The sequence below is a fragment of the Ailuropoda melanoleuca genome, chromosome 4 (assembly GCF_002007445.2).
Source record: "Ailuropoda melanoleuca isolate Jingjing chromosome 4, ASM200744v2, whole genome shotgun sequence".
In the NCBI taxonomy this organism is placed as follows: Eukaryota; Metazoa; Chordata; class Mammalia; order Carnivora; family Ursidae; genus Ailuropoda; species Ailuropoda melanoleuca.
In genome coordinates, this window is record NC_048221.1 from 1148484 (window position 1) to 1163635 (window position 15152).

Genomic DNA, 15152 nt, shown 5'->3' on the forward strand with positions numbered 1-15152 from the left:
TTTAAAGATTTTATTTATTTATTCGACAGAGATAGAGACAGCCAGCGAGAGAGGGAACACAAGCAGGGGGAATGGGAGAGGAAGAAGCAGGCTCATAGCGGAGGAGCCTGATGTGGGGCTCGATCCCATAACGCGGGGATCACGCCCTGAGCCAAAGGCAAATGCTTAACCGCTGTGCCACCCAGGTGCCCCTGCAGCTGAGCTTTTAGGTGTCCCTTAAACTTGTGCGTTTGGGGAGTGTCTCACACTCCTCACCCTAGTCCAGTCTCCCCTTAACGCTACAAGGAGGGAGCGGAACATTACACGAGGAAGGAACAAGAGACAGATAAGGTCGACCGTTGGCAGCCCAACAGGGAGTGTGGCAGGAGTTTGCTGATGGACCTCTGTTGAGACAGTGGTCAGGACAGGCCTGCAGAAGAGGTGACAGGGACAGAGACAGAGTATGCAGAGGCCAACGGGGCCCAGCCCGGAGGAGGTGGGATTGTGAATTAGCTGGACAGCCTTGCCCCTCCCGGCCCCCACCCTGCCTCCCATTTCCCCCTGCCTGCGTGCCTTTTCCACCCCATGCCCGCGGCCCCAGCCCCCACTCCTCCCCCAGGGACTCTAATCTTCAGTTTTGTTTACAGAGATAAGCCTGAAGCTCTGGGCTTCCCAGCCAGCCCTCCCCCAGGGCCCCAGTCCTCCTGGCAGGGGCCAGGAGAGGACCTGGGCTCAGGAGTGGAGACTGCCCTGGGGTTGTTTCCCTGGTTTCCTGTGGCCACCTCCCCCAGCTGCATCCCAGGGGACTGACCAGGGGTGCTCCAGAGCCCCCCTGCCCGGCTGCCTCCCTCAAGGCTCCCTGTGTCAGCTGAAGTGCTTCTGAGCTCCAAAGGTCACAACCACACCAGGCTCCTGCCAACTTCCTTGATTTCCTCGTGACTTCTTTGAGCACCAAGAGGCCTGTCCACAGCCTCGTTCCCCAGCCCTCCTTCCTCTACAGGCCCTCCCCCTCCGTGCTGGACCACTCTGCCCCGAAGGACAAAACTGGCAGATACCAGTGAAAGGGGGGTGGGCCCAGGAGGTGGGAACGAGGTTTGATCCCCACCCACATGCAGTTGGCCCTGCCTCACTGAGCTGCCCCACTGACCAGAGCAAACTCTGCCAGATAAAAGCACAGCTGTAAGGCTCCCCATGTTTCCAGACAGTCACGTGTATTTTCCTCCCTTCCCAAAGGTCCTGGGTGGTCCAGCCGCTGGCCCACTTTCCTACCCCTTCTCACCTTGGTGTCTCTGCCCCCAGACATGCTGTCCTCCTGAGTTTGTTCCTACCTCAGGTCCTTTGCACCAGCCACGCCTCCTGCCTGCAGTACCCTGTCCCCAGATAGCCCCAGGGCCAGCACCTCCTCATCGTCAGGCCCTGCTCAAACATCACCTCCTCAGAGAGCCCCTGCCTCCCAGCCACACCCAGCCAGTCCCTGCCATAGACACCCCTGTGCCATCACCCTCTTTATTGCCATCACAGGACTTCTATTTCCAAGCATTGTATTTGGGTTGTTTCCTTGTTTATCATCTATCTTCCCCATATTCCATGAGCTCCTTATGGCAGTGACCCAGGCTTTCATCCACCATGTCCCCAACTGTCCCCCATGATGTCCGACAAATGGATTGGATGCCTGACACATGGCATGAGGATGATTCCCCAATCCATAGGACAGACTTTGTAACGGTGGATGGCAGGTCCGTGACCTCAGGCGGTCCTGGCCCTGCGTTTCTCCCTCTCTCCTGACCTGAGACACTCAGCCTATGTGGAAGTAACAGGCCACAGGAATCAATGGTCTTAAAAATGCTCCCACCCCGGAGCCGTGAATTCTAGCCACGTGCTGTCCACTGTGGAAGATACATGTGCCATGTGGCTTCTTATATTTAAATAAATTGATTAAAAGTAAATAAAATTTAGAATTCAGGTTTCCAGTTGCAAGGGCCCATTTCAAGTGTTCAAGAGCCACATGCAGGCTGGTAGCTCCTAGATGATACAGATGGAGAATGTGTCCATCACCCAGAAAGTTCTAGAGCCATCGGTCTAGCCAGTGAGCTCCAAGAGGAAACGCACCTGCATCTGTTTTGATCCCTGTTGTGTCTCTAGTGTTTCTAGGTCAGGGCTTAACATTCAGTAGGTGCTCAATCAATGTTGATTTGAAGGAGAGAACAGAGGATGGGAGGGAGTGGAGGGAAAATAATTCTCCTTCTAAGGATCTAAGCAAATAATATGGAATGAGGACAGCAAGTTCTGTCCATAGCTGTCTGTCCCTGTGTTGTGTCTAATTGTGAAAAACGGAAAAACATCCTCAAAGTACAGCAACAGGAAGCCCAATAGAGCGACTGTGGTCAACTCTCGACAAGAAACAAACAAACAGACAAAACTGCAGCTCTCTGCTACAGAGACCAGTGCAAGTCCCTTTGGGTTTTAGTTTCAGTTTGTTTGCTTGTTTATTTATTTTTTTTAAAAGACTTTATTTTTTTAAGTAATCTCTATACCCAACGTGGGGCTCGAGCTCGTGACCCCATGATCAAGAGTCACACCCTCCACCCACTGAGCCGGCCGGGCGCCCCGTTTGTTTGTTCTAATATTTTACTTTCATTTATGTTTTCATGGTTCAAAATTCAAAGAGTCTGAAAGACAGTGTATAAAGTGTCCGGCTCCCGGTCCCGTTCCCCAGGAAATAGATGATTCCATCCCAAGGCAGCCGCTGTTCCCAGCTGCTCCTGTTTCTACACTGAGAAAGCCATCCATCTGTGTGCACCTGTGAGCACGGGCAAAGAGATCCCTCCCGTTTTAAAAACTTTTAAACACACAAAGTAGCGTTTAACAAACAAACGGCACAGGTGGCCCCTTCTGCCTGGGCCCAGCTGCGTCCTCTCTCCTACCGCAGGCTGGCCCACCGCCTGTACACTCCGTCCCCTCTTGATGGACACACATGTTATTTCTGACTGTGGCCAGAAACAAGCCGGCATACGGGGCATTTCACCCTCATGGGCCGGGACCCGCAGGGACGATTCCCGGAAGCAGAGGATTCTAACGAGAAGGTCTACACTGCTGCGCCCAGGGAACGAAGCACCCATAGGACCCCCTGTGAGAAAAACGCCACGGTGAGAACGGGCAGCAGTGCAGGGAGATGAGATCGCCGGTGACTGTCGTCAGTTCTTCACCCTTGGATGTGTCTTCTGAGGTTGTCTGGGGGTTGCCCGCCTGGTGTGCCTCACTGCTACCATCTGGCAGAGGCTGAAATAAAGCCGAATGCCTCCAGAAGGCCGGCTGTTCAAAGTTAATGTTTCTTTTTTTTCTTTTTTTTAAAAGATTTTATTTATTTATTCGACAGAGATAGAGACAGCCAGTGAGAGAGGAAACACAAGCAGGGGGAGTGGGAGAGGAAGAAGCAGGTTCATAGCGGAAGAGCCTGATGTGGGGCTCGATCCCATAACCGGGATCACGCCCTGAGCCGAAGGCAGACGCTTAACCGCTGTGCCACCCAGGCGCCCCCAAAGTTAATGTTTCTGCTTCTTGGGGTCTGCCCGAGAGGGAGAGGGACTCGGACAGGGGCATTTGCTACAAAAGCAAGGATGCTGACACCTGCCATGAAGTGGATGGACCCCGACACCTCCCACGACATGGAGGGACCCTGAGGATGCCGGACTCAGCGAGAGCAGCCAGACCCAGAAGGACACATCCCTCAGGACCCCACTCCCAGGAGGTTCCCAGAGGCGTCCCGTCCACAAAGACAGAGAGGAGCTGGGGGAGCCAGGGCTGGGGCAGGGGGTGGGGAGTCCATGCTTCCTGGGGACAGAGTCTCCGTGTGAGGAGATGGAATGTTCTGGAGAAGGGGGGTGGGGGTGGCTGCAGGACAGGGTGAGTGTGCTTCATGCCGCGGAGCTGTGCAATGGGAGACGGTTATGATTGCAAATCTTAATGTATGTTTTGTCACAATAAAATAGATAAATACAAGTTTATGGAACCATGAGGTGTGGACACAGCCCCGGGGCTCAGGGCAGCACAAGCTGTGGGGGCTGAGACCCGTGCAGTCACCCAGAACCTCAAGCTCCGAAAAGCCCCTCCCATGGGTTACTGCTCTGTGGCTGTTGTCTTGAAATTCCTAATCATTTTTGAACAAGGGGCCCCATGTTTTCATTTTGAACAGGGATCTGCAAATTCTATGGCCCCTCCTGCTTTGCAGAATGGACAGGGAAACCCAAGTTCAGGGTCGGGGCCCCTGGAATTGGTAGAGAAACACCCCAACTTGCAAGTCTGTCTTTACCCCACCCTGAGAGCAGAGAGTGAGACCCAGTCAGGAAGTGGGCTCCTGACAGGGTGAGGAAGGAAGTGGGGGGCATCTTAAAATAGCGCCATTGGCCCAGCAGGGGGGGTGCGGGGCGGGCAGGGAGGACTGCGCTGCAGGGAGCCAGCACCAGGGGGCTCGGGACTTTCACCCGGGAAGCCCTTCCTGGGGACCCAGCCCTCTCCTTCTGTCTACTCAGCCAGACCCCTCACCCCTAGCCTACGTGCCGCCTCCTGCCTCTCCTGCCCCCCCTTCCCACCGCAGGAGTGGGACTTAGAAGCAGAAAAGAGGGTGCCTGGAGGAGCGCCTGGGAGTTTGCGTTAGTTGGGGTTCCCCAGAGAAACAGAACCATAGGGTATCTAAGAATATGAGAATGGATACACAGATTTCTTTTTTTTTAAGATTTTTATTTCCTTATTTGAGAGAGAGTATGTGAGAGAGAGAGAGAGAAGGCAAGTGCATGAGGGGGGGGTGAGGGGCAGAGAGAGAGGGAGAAGCAGACTCTATGCGGAGCAGGGAGCCCGATGTGGGACTCCATCCCAGGACCCTAAGATCATGACCTGAGCCAAAGGCAGACGCTTCACCGACTGAGCCCCCCAGGAGCCCCTACAGACAGATTTCTTAGGAGGAATTGGCCCGTGCAGTTACGGAGGCTGAGAAGTCCCATGATCCACTGCTGGCAAGATCGAGTCCCAGTCCAAGGGCCCAGCTCCAGGGCTCCAGGGCCCCAGGGCTCCAGGACTCAGGCAGAAGGCACGAATCCTCCCTTCCTTCCCCATCTTTAAAATTCAGGTCCCTGATGGACGAGATGCCATCCACTCACTGGGGGAGGTGCACCTGCTTTACTCAGGCTGACCAATTCCAATCATAATCTCACCCAGAAACATCCTCCCAGATGCACCCAGAAATAATATTTAAAAAATGAAAATGTAATCTACACAGCATAGTGTGCATAACTCTTACTTGCACAGCTCAGCGAAGCGAAGCTATGAGGCAGGATGAACGTCTGTGGATGCCAGGGTCGAGGGTGCCGAGCAGGTGGGGCGCAGCGGGATTTTAGGGCAGGGAACAACTCTGTACGACACCGTGTTGGTAGGTACATGTCTGTACACATTTGGCCAAAGCCAGGGAACGTACAACACCGAGACTGAGCCCTAATGTCAACTGTGGACTTTGGATGGTAAAGGCACGTCGCTGTTGGTTTGTCCTTGTGACAAATGTCCCATCTGGTGACAGACATTGATAATGGGGAAGTCTGTGCGTGTGGGGGGCCAGGGAGCAGGTATACAGTTCTTCAAAAATAAAACCTTTATAAAAACTTGCTTTTATGTCCACATGTCCATATGTCTGTGTATACATAGAGGTGCCCATGCACTGTTCCCCGCGTCCTCCATTCCCCGCCCTGGCCCCGGAGGGTCCCTCCTGCCCTGGCCCTGGCCCTCCCCTGCCCTCCCAGAGGGTACCACAGGTTGACTTCCATCACCATGAATTTGCTTCGCCGGATTTTGAACTTTCCATGGATGGAGTCGTATAAGGTGTTCCTTGCTCCACCCGGTGCGGTGAGACTCCGGAGGTGAGACACCTCCTCACCGCGGCAAGTACTCCGTGGTGCGAACGCAGTGCGATTTCTTGACCCGTTCCCTTGCAGATCGACCCTCGGTTGCTTCTGCTTTGGGGCTATTATGAGGACAGTTGCTACATTCATGCAAGTCTTTTACTGGACAGATGACTCATGTTATTGGGCACCGTATCAGTTTTCTGGGACTGCCGCAACGTGGTGACATGGGCGGGGGTGGGGTGGCCTAAACAACAGACATTTATTCTCTCCTAAAGGCGGGAGGTCTGAGATCAGGGTGTCAGCCGGTTCCTCCCAGGGGTGCTCTCCTCTGTGTGTCGACGCCGTCTTCTCCCCATGTCCTCACAGGGTCGTCCCTCTGTGTCCTGACCTCCTCTTCTTACAAGGACACCGGTCACACTGGATCAGGGACACCCTTGTGACCTCATCTGAACTTAAGCAGCCCCTTAAAGACCCTGTGTTTAAATACAGCCACATTCAGGGGCGCCTGGGTGGCGCAGCGGTTAAGCGTCTGCCTTCGGCTCAGGGCGTGATCCCAGCGTTCTGGGATCGAGCCCCACATCAGGCTCCTCCGCTAGGAGCCTGCTTCTTCCTCTCCCACTCCCCCTGCTTGTGTTCCCTCTCTCACTGTCTCTCTCTCTGTCAAATAAATAAATAAATAATCTAAAAAAATTATAAATACAGCCACATTCTGAGCTCTTGGCAGTTAGGGGCTCAGGGTGTAAATCTGGAGGCGCACAATTCAGTCCGTAACAGGTGCCTATATATTCAGGAGTTGATTCGGGTGGTCATAGAATGTACGTGAGTTTAGCTTTAATGGAAGCTCCCAGGGGCGCCTGGGTGACTCCGTCAGTTGAGTGACCAACTCTTGGTTTTGGCTCAGGTCAGGATCCCAAGTTCCTGGGACTGAGCCCTGCATCCGGCTCCCTTCTAAGCAGGGAGCTTGCTTCTCCTTCTCCCTCTGCCAGTTGCTTCCCTGCTCTGCTTGCGCGCTCTCTCTGTCAAATAAATAAATAAATAAATAAATAAATAAATAAAATTCTTAAAAAAGAAAAAAAAAGAAGGAAGAAAAGAAACTGCCAAATGGTTTTGCAGAGTGGTGGCATTCTGGCTTTCTCGGCTTTTCCTTCACGAGCCCCTGTGTTCACCAAACTTCAACCTGTGGGATCTCGGTCCTGCCTCAGGACCTTTGCACTGCCTGCCCCCTCCACATGGAATGCTCTCCCCACAGAAAACATTTCACTGTCCAGGGCTCGGGGAAAGTGTCACCTCCGTGGAGAGGCCTTCCCTGACCACTTCTGTCCCTGCGAAGATGACACTGGCTCCCACCCTCCGCAGAGCACTCGCCCTACGAGCACGATCTCACCCTTGTTCTGTTTTCCTTGGCTGTCATCTGCCTCCTTCCAGGGCTCGGGAGCGCTGCTGGGGCAAAGATCAAGTCCGTTTTCCCAAGAAAGGGCCTGGAGCACGGCAGGTGTTCCATAATTATCGTCACCTCAATGTCTCGCGTCATCGGGGCAATGCAAGCCAAAACCACAGCGAGATGGTACTTGTCACCTGCTCCGACAGCTGTCTTCAAAAAGACAGGCCATACTGAATGTTGGTGAGCATATGGAACAGTGAGGACCCTCACGCACAGGCGGGTGGGAGCTCGCGACCCGGCAGCAGCGCTGGGAAAACAGGCGGGCCGCCCCTCCTGCGGTTAAAGGCTGAGTTACTATTTGATGCTGCAGATGAAAGCATACGTCTACATACAACCCTGTGCATGCATGTTCAAATCAGCGTTACTTATCATCCCCAAGAAGTGGAAACAACCCGAATGTTCACGGCTTGACAAGCGGAAAACAAACGTAACCCATCACACTGGAACATTATTCAGCTGTAAGCAGGGGTGAAGCACCAGCTATGTGCGGAAACCTTGAAAACATCACCCTCGGGACACCCGGGTGGCTCAGTCAGTTAGGTGTCTGCCTTTGGCTCAGGTCATGATCCTGGGGTCCTGGATTGAGCCCGGATCGTGCTCCCTGTGCCCTGATTATTCGATTTTTAAATGTAAGGACAAGGTCCCCTCTCTCTTCATCTCCTGAAGGGTGCATCTGGGAGTAATGACTGACCTCAGCATAGAGGTCCAAGATTGTGGACCCAGGAGCTCACTTGCCCAGTGCTCTTCTGTAGAGCTGGAGCCTGGGTCAAGAGAGTGAGGCGCTCACGTTGCGCCCAAAATTCACGAAAGGGAAAAAACAAAAAACAAAACCCAAACATCCCCCAAAACAACAAATACCTCCGTGGTGGAGGTAAATACTATTTTATTGAAATATATTTAAAAATCAAAAGTAATGCGAAAAAAAATCATCACCAACACCACCTAGGGTATTGGAAATAACATTCTGAACAACAGCAGGAAGCGGAGACTCAGTTTCCCCGTTGAGAAAGGAAAAGAGGGACCTGATGGGAGGAGGACTTGCAACCTCACCGCCCCTGCGGTCCCACGTGGCGGCAGGGCACTCAGCCCTCCGCCTCCCCGCCCCGCCCCCGGCCCGGAGGCCCCGCCCCACCCCACCCCGTCCATCACTCGCAGCGACGCTCCTCTTGGCCAATCGGACCTCGCCGCAGCTGCCTTATGACCAATAGAAATTGCTCTTCCCGCGCGGGGGCGGGATGTGGCCCCGGTGCCAGTCGGCCGCTCGGGGGGCCGCACAGGGTCGGCCGGGGGACCTAGAGGACCGAGCAGGGGTCTAGGAAGGTACGGGGGTTCCTCCAGCTCCTGACACAGGCGCACGGCCTTCTCTTGAAGAAGGGCCCCCATTTCCCTAGGTAGGTATCGTCCCGCCGGAGAAGGGCCTCGGTTTTAAGGGGCCGGGTCTGCCGCCTAATAGATCCCCCCCCACCCCAGACCCAGGGATTGGGTCTGTCCTGGCCGCGCTCGTCCCTGTCTTTGCAACAACCTAATGCGAATAGGTCCTGTCACCATTCCCAACTTACAGGTGGGGAAACTGAGACTCGGGGCCCCACGACCCTGTCCAGGGTCCCTCAGCGTGATTAGTGTATCCGCTCAGCTCTTGGGCAGGATTTCTCAGCCTCAGCTCTATGGACGCTCGGAATGCATGACTCTTGGCTGTGGGCGTCCTGGGCACTGTGCGGTAGCGGCCAGCATCCCTGGCCCCACACACTCCATGCCAGGAGCCTCGCTGGAGTTGAAACAACCAAAAATGTCCCCAGACGTCACCAGTGTCCCTGGGGAGCAGGATCACACCCCCCCAAGTGAGACCCCCTGGATCAGGGGGTTCCACGCACCCCCAGGAGACTGCGTTCGGTAACCATCGGACTCCCTAGGTCCCGGGATGCCGCACACACTTCACCACACACGGAGTCGGGGTGACTCACAGACGATGGGGTCGCCCTGGTTTGTACCCTCTACCCCTGGGGGTTTACTCTGGCGTCCAGCGTGCGCAGGGGCAGACTCAATATTTTTTCCAAATTATTAATGCCGGGTTTGTTCCCCCTGGGCCTTGCTGACATTCTGGGCAGGTCACTCTCTGTGGGGGCATCCTGGGCAGTGTGGGGGGGTCAGCAGCATCCCTGCCCCCCCCAGTGCCAGAAGCACCCCCAGTCCTGACGACCACAGACATCTCCAGACATTGCAAATGTGGGGGAGCAAAGGGCCTGGTTCCCGAAGTTGGGGGGGGCGGTGCTGGAATCCCCAGGGGCGGCCGGTTGAAGCACAGATGGCTGGGGCCCAGCCCAGAGTTTCCGATTCAGCAGGTGTGGAGTGGTGCCCAAGAGCCTGCATTTCTGAAGGAGTGTGTATTATGGTGCTCCCACTGGGAGACCACCCCTGCTTCCCTGAGTGACCTGACGCCGGGTCTCCCAGATGGTGGTGGTGGTGGTGAGGGGGCAAGGCTGTGGGTCCCTCAGATCCGGGAGGCGGCAGGGCTGCGGGGTGGATGTTTTGGGAAGCGTTCTAATCACGGCACCTGCTGATCAGGCCTGAAGCCAGGGACTGGGACATGCTACCTTTGGTAGGTAAGTGACGACAGTGCCCCCTGGATCCTTAGCGGTTGGGGAGGCTGCGCAGGGCTCCTCAGGGAATACGTGGGCGATCCCGTCTGTCTTGTTAAAATAATAATAATAACACTAACATTGGCTGGTGGCCTACATTGAGCACTCACCCTGGGCCAGGTGATGCGGACACCGCCATGAACAGGATTGCCAGCTCCGGTGCAACAGAGCTTCTAGATGAATACCACCAGTGAATAGTAACAAGTTCTGGGAAGACCATCAGATAAAAGGGTAGGCCAGGACAGAATAAGGACTACTTGAAGTGGGGCTTCTCGGACACCCCAGTCCCACATGGCCAGGGTTTCGGCGAGTCCATTGGAATTGTGTGCCCCCTGGGATGCATTTCCAGCCCCATGACATGTGAAGAGGTCATTCCAAGGTTGTGGAACTCAGGTGCTGTTCGGACAGGGTTCCTCGAAGCAAGCAAACCGTGCCTTGGGGTGTGAGTGGGGAAGGCACACACATAAACCTGATCGTAATCGTCAAATGACCAAAAGGACAGTGGTTGCAATGTTTTCTCATCTTTTTTTTTTTTAATGAGGGATCCTTTTTAAAAAATATTTTATTTATTTATTTGTCAGAGACTGAGAGAGAGAGCACAAGTGGGGGGAGCAGCTGGCAGAGGGAGAAGCAGGCTCCCCTCTGAGCTGGGAGCCTGATGTGGGGCTCGATCCCAGGACCCTGGGATCATGACCTGAGCCGAAGGGAGGTGTTTAACTGACTGAGCCACCCAGGTGCCCCGCAATGTTTTCTCATCTTTAAAACGAGGATACTTGGGGCGCCTGGGTGGCTCAGATGGTACAGGCTCGGCCTGTATACGATTGTCATGAGGACAAAGGAGACGATGTCAAGTGCTTTGAACGGTGTCTGGCTGCAAACAAGCACTCAGTAAATATTAATCATTAATTGTTACTCTCAGCTCTGGGGCCTGGGAAATCAGAACCAGGTGGGTTTATAATTCTGTGTAAAGTAAGGGTTAAAGAGATGTGAGCAAAGAGGTTTAGAACTTAGGACAGTGCAGTTTGTTTTTCAGAAACAAATGTTTTCTGGCTGCGGGGGAAGTGACAGATGGTTGGCATGTGATCAGTTGTGTGGCAGCAGGAGTGTCGTAGGGGCAAGGAGCTCTCCTGCGGTCTGGCTAAGGAGGCCGGGATTCACTTGTGGAGAGGCCTGCTGGGGGCAGTAACGTGTCCCATTATCTTCAGGAAGCAGGACACGGCACCTTTCCCTCCTTGCGGATCTCCGGTGGCTTTAATCTGCCTTCCGTGGGCATGGAAGGAAATGCTCCCCGAGTTTGCAGGAGGAGCCTGGCCTGAGGACCCCACAGCGTGGGAAGCATGTACGGAGCACCCTCAGACATTAGGAGGGTGACGAGCCAGATCAAACGAACGCCCACGACGTGGCACCAGGAACGTTGAGTTTTGCCCCAGCCCCACAGAGATATGGTCCAGCTTGTAGGGAATCCCTTCTCCTCCCCAGATTCATTTGTGGACTGCCTTGTGGCTGTGGAAGAGCTTATGGCCGTGCCGCCTGCCAGGAGCTGACCCAGGCTTCTGACACCGCAGGGCACTTTCTGCCGCCACTCAGCTTACACCTGGGGAACCAATTCCCAGGTTTTCCCAGCCTGCTGGTTCTGGACACGACTTGCCTGTCCCCGTGAGTTTTGAGGATCCTGTGACTTGAGAAAGGTGCCACGTGATGCGCAATGTCAGAACAGAAGGGACCCTATTGACAGAAGCTCTTGGTTTATAAAGGACTGAAACCGTAACTCAAATTAGCTGATGTCATAAAAACCACACCAAACAAAACAAAACGCGGGAAGGCCCAAGGGCTCCTGATTCAGGCAAGGCTAGATCCAGGTGCTCAAATGTGATCAAGGCATGGACCTCTCCTTCTCTTTGGGATCTGCTCTCTTCTGCTTGGGCTTAATTCTCAGACAAGCTCCACTACTGGGTAGTGAAAATTACTCCTGGAAGCTCCAGGCTTTAACTCTATAACACAACGAAAAGGACTCTGCTTGTATTTCAAACAAAACCCCAAGGCTGACTCTCATTGGTCCCTTTGAGCCATAAATCCATTTCTGAACCAATCACCGAGGCCGGGGGAGGGAAATGCTCTGATTGATGGGGCTAAGGTGGCAGAGGGATCCCAGGCACTGTATGGACAAAAACACTGGGTTGCGGTGTGCAGAAGAGGAGTTAGGTGCCAGCAGGCAAAGCACAACACTTCCAGGGCCCCAGCGTCTGTGGGGCTCCCACAAAGGAGACGCCAATCCGCTTCCACTCCCACTGCACTCCAAGTCCTAAAAACAAAGGCACAGGTGGCTTCCTCCCCCCTCACTGATCCAGGACCAGTGTTGAATAACATGCAAGCGTTTATCCAGTTGTCCATCGGTGAACACTTGGCGCGTTTCCAGCTCTGGGCTACCGTGGCTGCCGGGCTTTGCTCTCTCGACCACACTGCCTTCCCCTCCCGGACTTGGCGCTGCCCTTCCGACACAGACGCTGCACTTGACTTTTGTTAGGAAGATTGGGGTGGGGGTGGGGGAGGTCCCCTTTGGCTTTCCTGCCTGGAGTGGAGTTCTTTGTGTATGGATGCGTTTTATATGCCCCATGTCTGCATGGACAGCCTGACAGCAGGGTCCCCTGGGGCAGGGGGCCTCCCACAGCGGACAGGTGGGTTGGGGGCCAGCCAACCTCTGAAGGTTGCAGAGAGAGGATTTCAGAGAAGTGGTCCACTCCTGGCCTGCAAGGAAATGAAGGTGGGACGCAGACAGGACATAGGGAAGCAAAGATCTTCTCTCTCTCTCTCTCTTTTTTTTTTTTTTAAAGATTTTATCTATTTGAGAGAGAGCGAGAGCGAGAGAGCTCATAAGCAGGGGGAGCGGCAGAGGGAGAGAGAGAAGAGATCCCCCACTGAGCAGAGAGCCCGACGTGGGGCTCCATCCCAGGACCCTGACATCATGACCCCAGCCAAAGCAGACGCTTAACCTATTGAGCCATCTGGGCACCCCAAAGATGTTTTCTTCCTGTATGTCTTTTAAAAATTTTTTGAGGCAGATTTCACACAACGTAAAATCAGAGAGTACCCTTCCATGGCATAGAGAGCATACGCACAATATTGCCAAACCATCAACTCCATCTCGTTGTACAAAATATTTATCACCCCGGAAGGAATTCCCGGACCCACTCACAGTCACTCTTTGTCCCCCGCCTCCCTGCTGACTCCCACCATCTACTTTCTGTCTCTGTTAGTCTGACTATCTGGGATTCATAGGAGTACAATCATGGTGTTTGTCCTTCTGTGTCTGGCTTATTTCACTGGGCACAGTGTCCTTAAGGTCCATCCGTGTTGTAGCAGGTGTCAGGATCCCTTCCTTCTTAAGACTGAATCGTATTCCAGTGTCTGGATGGACCACGTTTGGCTTATCCATTCACCCGTTGATGCTTGAATTTCCACCCTTTATCTATTGTGCATAATGGTGCTGTGAACACGCTGGGCCAGTATCCATTTGGGTCCTTGCTTTCTGTGCTCTAGTATATATACCTAGAAGTGGCATCCCTGGGTCATAGGGTAGTTCTTCTGGAAGAGCTGCCGAACTGTTTCCCATACTGGCTGTACCACTTCACACCCCCAGCTGTATGCCTTCTTCTATCCTGAGATTAAAAATAGGCAGGAAAAGGGGCACCTGCTGGCTCAGTCGGTGGAGTGTGCGCCTCTTGATCTTGGGGTCATGAGTTTGAGCCCTGAGTTGGGTGTAAAGCTAACTTAAAAAAAATAGGCAGAAAAATACATTGAAGAGATTAATTTTTTTTACAGGCAGAAAATCTAGTCTCTGTTTTTAACAACATGCCAATCAAACACCATGGAATTTTAAAAAGAATAATCACCAAAACAGGAGTTCTAGGCTAGCTTGAGTGGCACATCCAGGGCTGGAGAGATGCATAAAAAAGAAAATGAAAGCACACATTAATCTGACTTTTTATTTGGAAGAGAAAAAGGAAGGTGACCAACTGTGAGCAAAATTGTTTCCTGGAGTGTTGTTTTCCCAGGAATAAATGGGGATTGAGGGGATGCTTTGCAAACGAAGAGAAACCCACAGGGATGGATTCTCAGGGCCCTGCAGGGTTGAGGAGCCTGGTGGCAGCAGCAGCCCGGGGAGGAGGGTTCTCCCCTCCAGGCGCCCCCTCCCAGGATAGACATTTGACAGATCCTCAGGGGGAATTCCTTAGTTCTTGCAGGAAGGAAACAGGGAGACAACGGAAACATGAAATTTCCCCTTTCGGGGCCCTTTTAGACCTGAATTCTTCTCCTTGCTCAGCAATGAGGTTAAACCAGGATTTTCCAAGCCGTGCGCTGTGGACACTTGGGGCTGGTTGTGTTGGGGGCGTCCTGTGCACCGCAGGGTGTTGAGTGACATCCCTGGCCTCCAGGTTTTGATGCCAAGTGCACCCCCCGCCCCGGGGTCACAAGAACCACGAATGTTCCCAGACGTTGCCCAGTGTAGAGAACCGCTGGGTTAAATCTGTTTGACCAGAATGAATCCCTGGAGTTGCTCGTAAAATCAGCACGTTTCGCCGGAAAGAGTCAAGAGGGCCCCTTCCCCTACTGTACAGATGGGAAAACCGAGGCCAAGAATCGCCCAGTCCTAGACCACTGTGAGAACCTGACCCACCCAGGTCCCTGCGGACAGCCCCTCTGGAGCCACGTGGCAGCAGCACACTGGGCTCGGGGAGCGCTGCTGCGGGTGTCGTGTCCGCCTCTGGCTCAGTCTCCCTAGTCTGATTTCCCCAACGGCCCCCAGGGTCCTCTTTTCCGGGCCGCCCAAAGAGGTCTCGAAACCTCAACTCGGCGCTCCCCGCGCTCCAGCGGGTCTCCGGAGCGGCGCTCGGGGGGATGGGCGGCGCTCCGCGGCCCGCTGCGCAGCCTTGTGGGGATTGTAGTCCCGGCCCCGCCCCGGTTCCGTGCCGACCCCGCCCCAGGAACTACGCTCCCGTCGTGCCCCGCGGCGCGGGCGGAGGCGGGGCAGGCGGTCGGTTGCTAAGCCTTGTGAGGCGCAGAGCTCGCGTGTGGTTCTTCAGGTAAGCGCGGGGGGCCGGGGGCTCGGCTCTCGCGGCCCGGGCTCCCACGGACGGCGAGCCGGGGTGGCGACGGGCAGGGGGTGCGTATCTCGGCGGGCGGGGGGCGCCGGGCGCGAGGAGGTAGCCC

General features: G+C 54.4%; 1 protein-coding gene across 2 annotated transcripts in view; it reads left to right on the plus strand.

The window, feature by feature from the left end:
* Positions 1–8583: 8583 nt before the first annotated feature.
* The window catches only part of SCAMP4 (secretory carrier membrane protein 4), a 32520-nt gene continuing 25951 nt past the window's right edge, over positions 8584–15152 (plus strand). The window contains exon 1 of one of the 2 annotated variants that reach the window (XR_004624545.1): positions 8584–8699. The gene's annotated coding sequence lies outside the window, so the exon portion shown is untranslated. Of the gene's footprint in view, positions 8700–14350; positions 15026–15152 lie in introns of those variants that run through there. The other variant, XR_004624544.1, reaches the window with a different exon arrangement.